Source organism: Charadrius vociferus, unplaced genomic scaffold (assembly GCF_000708025.1).
Source record: "Charadrius vociferus isolate BGI_N301 unplaced genomic scaffold, ASM70802v2 scaffold1, whole genome shotgun sequence".
In the NCBI taxonomy this organism is placed as follows: Eukaryota; Metazoa; Chordata; class Aves; order Charadriiformes; family Charadriidae; genus Charadrius; species Charadrius vociferus.
Window position 1 is genome coordinate 7,227,338 of NW_009647680.1, and position 7,277 is coordinate 7,234,614.

General features: G+C 39.0%; 1 long non-coding RNA gene across 1 annotated transcript in view; it reads right to left on the bottom strand.

Annotated features, from left to right (window-relative positions):
• Nucleotides 1–5,439: 5,439 nt before the first annotated feature.
• LOC104283056 overlaps nucleotides 5,440–7,277 on the bottom strand; it is a 5,778-nt gene continuing 3,940 nt past the window's right edge. Inside the window, exon 3 of the long non-coding RNA XR_717893.1 lies at nucleotides 5,440–6,656. This is a non-coding gene — a long non-coding RNA (uncharacterized LOC104283056). The remainder of the gene's footprint in view (nucleotides 6,657–7,277) is intronic.

Below are 7,277 nucleotides of genomic sequence, written 5' to 3' on the forward strand. Positions count from 1 at the left end.
GGCAAAGAGAGTTTCATGCCACCAAAAGCTCCTCTAGACCACAGCCGTTAAAAAGCAAACGGTTTCTTCACATATTTTGTGTGTTGGTTACTACTGTCATCAGCCATCAGGTCAAGGCAGCTTCGCTGGCTCTTGCTGGGATAAATATGGCAAGAGAAAACATGGCCTTTACGTTTATAAAGATGTTGCTTGGCACTGTTTTAATCTACAGTTAATACTGGAAGATATCATAGTGGAACAGCCCTTAAATACTTGTAAGAAGCAAGAACTTGGTATGACCTGCCCAAAATAAGCAAACCTGAGTGAGGCAGATGTTTCTCCTTTTGCTGAAGCAGGGATTGCAAAATCATCTCTTATCACATTGGGCCACTAGTTACAAATTCAGCTTTTTCTCCATGGTTACCCTCTAACATCTAAACTGGCCATCTGGAACAAATTCAGAAGGAAAGAGGAGAGTATGAGAAGGAAAAAAAATAGGCTTATAATGCAAGACACCATTCCTTCTACTGAGTGCAATAGGCATTTAACAGGAATGGAGGAGAGGATGCACAGCTGCCTCTCGTGTCTGTGGTTGCCTGCAGTTCTAGTGATTAACAGTACAATAATTTGTAACACGTTTTTCCCCACAAAAATAATGAATAGTGTTAATTTATAGCACTCATGGAACATACAACGTCAGCTCTCAGAAATATCTCAGATAAGGAGACGGTTTTTCCACTAAAATTTATATGAGAGTCTGAGACACCATCTAACTGAGGCAAGTGAGTTAGTGTGGGCACCCTAGGTTCCCTCTGTGGTCTATGGGGAGAGAGAAGATGACAACTGTCAAGAAGACAATTCAGATTTTAAGTGGCTTAAAATACCCTTTGAAGGTGAATCTTTATCTCCTGACCAAAGCAGCCCTCCAGGAAAAGAAGCCCGGTACCCTACGTAGGTGAGGGAACTACAGCGGGATGGATCTGCAGTAAACATCTGGCAAATACCAGAGCAATGGTAGAGCTGGAAAAAGACTATAAATTTCACTATTCCCAGTCCAGAGTCCACTGAGCTTTGCAGCCTGCATTTATATAACAAAGACTTGTTCTGTATAATGCCTGCTCCTATAGTCCTTTTGTGTGCAAAATATCTCACTGTTTCTCACAGAGGAAACAATGTCTGGCTGGAAAAAGATTACTGCCACAAAAGCAGCTACATCTTTAAATCAAAGCTTTATGGTGAAAGTTGGTAAAGTTTAGATAGCAATTTTCTGCCACTTATTTAACTCTTGGAAAACTAAAATTGTTCTTTCCACAGTCTTTAAACATAACCTATGACTTTGCACTGCTCCCATTCAATCCACTGTAAAAACTGAGAGGTAGTTGAACAGAACTCGGAGTGAAAAATTTGGCCTTTGCGCTGTGTACTTACTTGAGAATACTTATTCAGCAATTGAAAAGACAAAAACCCTGTAACACCAGTAAGTTATTAGATCCAATACATGCTGGATTTCCTGCTGTAAGGACCCTACAACTACACTGACTAAGAATTTTGAGCACAAAAATTTATGATCCTAGATTGAAACTTTGTTATCTAAAAAGAAGTCGCTAGTTTTAAAGAGATTTAGGACGTGAAGAACTCCAATGCATTAATGGCAGCTGGCTTTGTCTTGGCCTTCCTTTTAGACCTCTTCCTTTCAACAGACCAGCCACATAAAGTTAGCGTTACCACTACAAAATCTACCATTCCACAAAGCGTATCTGTCGGAGTCTTCTAAATGGCACGGAAGTAGTCCACATGGGATGAGATTGAGACTTTTTAATTCTTGACATTGATGTGCTTAATAAAACATGTCCTTGAAAGCATTCCTTTATATAAAAGTTAGGATGAAAGAAGTTACTTTGTGACAAACAGAATCAGCATGCCTTTATCAACTGGCTACAAGGTGGAGTGAGTCGAGAGGGTATTAATAGCAGTCTACAGGTTTCATCTGGCTAAAAATAGAAGTCCTCTCACTCTCAGAGATGGAAAGGGAGATGAGGGCAGTACGAATCCCAGCATTCAAGTATCTCTTACTGCCTAGACATAGCTAGATGTGTAAAGACAGTGACAGGGTTAGTCTAGAGGCACATGTGCAGCCAGGCATCTAGATGTGGGGGTTCCTGCCACCTCCATGTGAATCACAAGCAGGGTTCCAAAACTGGAATCTGGTCTCCATCACAGAGGAGTATGGATCTAATTAGTTCCTTCCGTCACTGTGAAAGACATGAATGAATTACAGCAACATTTCATGCACTTAACTACTCCGTAGATGAATCCAAAATATATGCAATTACAGATCTAAATATATACAGTTAACAGGAATCAACTCAGCTAAGTAACTCAGGAAGGAAGGGAGAGAAGACATCTAAAAACACAAAAAAAAACCCTGACTTCACTTCTTCTGTATGGTAGTACTATTTTACTTTGAAGCAAAGCTTTCCTCAAGAAGTTCCATAAATTTATTATGAATAGTTGTATTCAAATACATCCTCATTTGTTTGTGAAAGTAAAGTAAAAATTAAGTGAATACAATGAATTTATTTACTTCTCAAATGTATTCATCGCATAGCATCTCTAAATGGCACTGCCCAACAAATAATTTTGTAACAAAAATCAAATGTCTGATTTGTTTTAAAATTATAAGTGTACTTAAGTGAAAGATGAGCAACCAAAAGCCACAGAGAATAGCCATTTGTTTAGCCACACAGCGATAGTGCAATAATCCATACGTCTTGGCCCTTATCTAAAAGGAGCACATTCAATGCCTGCAGGGCACTCCCTTCTCCCTTTCCAGCCTTGCTTTTATTTTATTTTTTTTTTTATTTTTTTTTGCTGAGACTGACAGCAAGCATGCCAGTTCTGTGAATATTCTTGGGAATGTGGAGCCTTATTTCCTTCCAGAACGAAGCCAGAAAACACAATCCTTTCACTCTAGCACATCAGGCAAGGGCAATCACACACTGACACCAACACGATCAGAACCAGGAGCGAGCCTTTTTCTCCACATCCATAAGAAATCAATGCTTCCTCTAAGTTACGTGGGTTTTACAATTAAGTAAACTATTTTTTTCCTGAGTAAACAGGCCTAGACTTTTAAAAGCAAGATGGCAGACATCATATCGAGCCGTAAGGTAAAGTGTACATTAGGTCCAAAGCTACATGAAATTTGAAGACCTGTACTGGATCTGGGAGCTCTTTTAAAGGCAAATTCTCAAGATGTTCTTTACAAAGACCCAGAACTGGTCAATGCCAAAGAAAGCAGTAACAACTTCCAGTGATAAATATCAGGATATTTCAAAACTTGTTTTTACAGGTTTCTCTGTCTCGATACTGATTTTAGGGGAATATTTTGATCAAATCCAAAATAGCAACACATAAAGAAGTGCTGAAAGGGAGAGGGATAATCCTGTCCTCAATGTTGCTATTGAAATACATACTTTTGCACAGCCTAAAAGAGAGTATCCCACCGAGATTTCTACAGATGGCATGGATGGGAAAGACAGTGGATATGAACTCCCAAATACATAACAACAGAAAGGGAAAATAAATCATCAACAGCAATATGAAACTAGTTACACATAGAGTGCTGTCAAAAACATAAAGCAAATAAATGGGGAAAAAAACCCAAACCAACAGGGAAAAATACCCTCAATCTCCCTAATATTCACAGGAGTATTAGGGATTACTTGTAACAATAGCAGATTTGGTGGTGTTTTTTTTTTTAATGGAGAACATTTCAAGTTGCCAGCATGCTTTTAATTACATTTAGAACATTAAAGTCTATTGCATGAACTAGACACACTAAGTCATTCGAAATAATAATAAAGTTGCCGAATCGCTAACATTTTTAATCCTGCAATTTACATGCTTAAATACATTTTTTAAAATATCCTTTTAATACTCAAATACATTCACACTGGCAACTTCAGTACACTGACTGATGTGACAGTTTACAGTATTTCAAGTAGGATATTTGGGTCTCTTTGATTTTATATTTTAAAATTGTCAAAATACATATCCTCATAAAACAGTAGAAGAAATTAAAGCCTTGAGGTACATTAAGACTGACCCAGACTGTCTTGAAACAAACAGGAAATCCACAGATTTTTAAGGCCAGAAGGGACCGCTATGATTGACAATTTAACTTCCTGCACAAAGGAGCCCGTAAGACCTCAGCCAAAAAATCCTGCAGCAAGTATTTTGAAACTGAACTACAGCTAAACATCTGGCACAGAAACATCCTTGGTGTAAATCATCTAATTCAGGATTAAGACTTAAAATACGAAAAGAGTGTCTTAATTTTCCTTCTGTAAACAGGTAGAGTATGGAAGTGTCACCAGTACACCAGGGTGACATGTTTACAGCACAGCAGGATGAATTATTAAGGGATGGTCCTCCTCCATACACATTCCCCTCTTTACTACACGTAATTGTAATTACATGAATGACCATACGATTCATTAAAATATTTCAGTTTTGAAAAGTAATTTCTACACTGTCATCTGTTAAAATACCATCACAAAATCCCATTTATTGTTTTTTGTACAAAAATAATTCTAGCAATCTGAGTGTTTTTATAATTATTTACATAGTAAATGTTAAGTCATAACTACACCAAAGGGTTTTTCCTACAAGGAGCAGAATCCACAGTCACACTGACTATATCCCCATTTCTATCGTGTAACATTCACTTTTTGCTTCTTCCCCCACATTTTGGTATCATCGGATCCAGGGATATATCAGATCCAGGGACATCTGGACAGATGAGCCAAATAGAAAAGGTTCACGTGCCATTTATTCTATTACCATATTCTGAAATTTTAAATCAGTGTCATATTTGCAGGGAAGCAGAAATAACCTAAGGTCTACAAGTGTTTTCAGAGCAAAAATTTGCCCTTATATATTCCCCAGCACTTGTTTAAACACTGGAAACCACATTTTTCAAAGCTGCTTCTGTACTTGCTGTAATCACAAACTTTAGGAGAAGGGGCAACATCTAAGACTGGTCATCTTTTCTTAAATGTTGCCATACTATAGTCATAAATATAGTACTTTTGTGTTGTATTAAAGCATGAAAATCAAAGTTAGTTAAAATCACATTTAAAAAAAACACGTTCAAATTGCCTTCAAAACACAACTCGCATAACTTTTATTTAAAATTTGCCTTGAAACTTTGTTATTTATTTATGCTGCTACTGATGGCTGATGTTTATCCGCCAAACATGTAAAGAATAGATAATTGATTAAACCTATGATTTTAAAATTCATTAGCGTTTGTAAGACAGGCTTCTCACAAAATTAAATGCCAAGCTTTTCTCTTGGTGTCTGTTCAAGATCTCTGATGGCTGATCTTTACAAAATACCTATTTCAGGCCAAATTTGACATGTCTTAAAACATGGTATAAAAATACTTTCAAAAATTATTATTGTAAGTGCACAGATTTTTCTCCCATTTTCAGCGCAAAAGAAAAACAATTTCAATCCCCTATTAAAACACTTTTAATTTGAAATTGTAAGTACTAGAAATCAACAATCTAACAAAATGAGGACACAATATGAGATATGAAGCTTCATAGCCCACCTTTCTTCTTGACTGGCATTCTTCTTCCTATTTCTGAATCTGGTTGCAAGCACTTTTTTACGGGTATTAACGACGCACTACTGGAACACTTTGCAGGTCAGGAACTGGCTATCTATTGCAAAACACTTTTACAGTTCAGTTAGGAAATGCAGCTTCAATCTTCATTTCTATCAATACTTGCAGTTTTCTTGTATTGGATTTCTGATGCTTCCCAGAAATAAGAAGAAAAAAAAAAAAGGAAAAAAGATTTTTGATTTTTTAAGAGATGTTTTCAATTTCTTTAAAATATATTTGAATCTATAAAAATACAAGAGAGAATGTTCCTTGGCAATATAAAACCTTATTATAACTCCTCTTCTGGCAGAAAAGTTTGAAAATTAAAAGATTTTATGTAATACAATTAAGGCACAGTCCATCTCTAGGCAGCTGTCTTAATACTCCACCTATACATGCTCAAAAATATATTTTTGGCTGGACAAAAACTCCCAAATAATCCAAACAAGGAGGAAGACAAAAACAATCCAAAGTGACTCTTTAAACTTCTTTCACTTCTTGAATGAATTTTGCTAGCTACGTATTAGGTGACTACACAGCAGACTGAAAAGGTCCCTTTTTCCTCACCAGACAACACAGCCTTCAAACATCGCCCTCTTACCCAACAGAAGTCACTGGCCAGTCACTTTCATTTTTATTATCTGCGAGCCACCCAGCCTTACGATCATTAATGTCCCTCTGATCCTCCCATGTATTAAAAGAGAGGATTGAAAACGAGGAAAGCAATCCCTTGACCTGGAATTATTAAAGTGACAGTGCTGCTCCCCGGGCACTTTGGCAAAGCAGATTGCTTTATATGGGAGTCATTTACTTCATGCCATTTCTTCCCTTGCACAGCAGCCACCTCGTGAAAGAGGAGGAAGGAGAGTTAGAAGAGCTTCAAAAAAGGTTCATTTTCAGAGATAATGAAGTATTAATGAAATAAAGAGCGAGCCATGAGATCAGTCCAGAGTTTCCCACTCAGAAGCGCAGCTGGTTGGCTTCAGTACGAGCCTCTCTCTCCCTTTTTCTGGAGAAAAAAAAAAAAAAAAAAGGAAAAAAAAAGAGAGAGAGAGAGAAACTGAAACAGGATAGATTTTCCTCGTCTAGCTCGTTAGGAACAAGTATGAAAAAGGTGGACAAGCTCCAAACGCTTCCCTTCCCCGCCCGAGGAGCTGCGATGCACGCATGACAGGGCTTTGCTTTGCATCGTCTTCTTTAGGAGATGGAAACTGCATTTGTGAAGGGGGCGGCTCTTGTTTTGCTCTTTTAATGTTCACAATCGGGATCTGTCTGTCCCCGCTCCCCTCCGAACGGGGACTCTCCCCTCCCTCCTCGCCTCTCCCGATCCAACCGGGACCGTCTGTTGCTTTTCTGCAGCGGGACCCGGCAGAGGGGGCTGGGACGGGGCGCAGGTGAACTGGAGGAGCCGGGCTCGGCTTTAGGAAGAGGCCGATTTCCCCCCGTTTGCTGAGGCAGGAGCCGAGGGGACGAGGGAGAGGATGGAGGTGGGACGAAGCGAGACGCAACCGGGGGGATGGTGGGGGGGGCTGGATGGGGACGGGACGGGGAGCACAAAGGAGCTGGTGGAGAGGGAAGGGGGCGGCGAGGCGGGAAGGGAGCGGACGAAGGGAGGGCTGAGGGG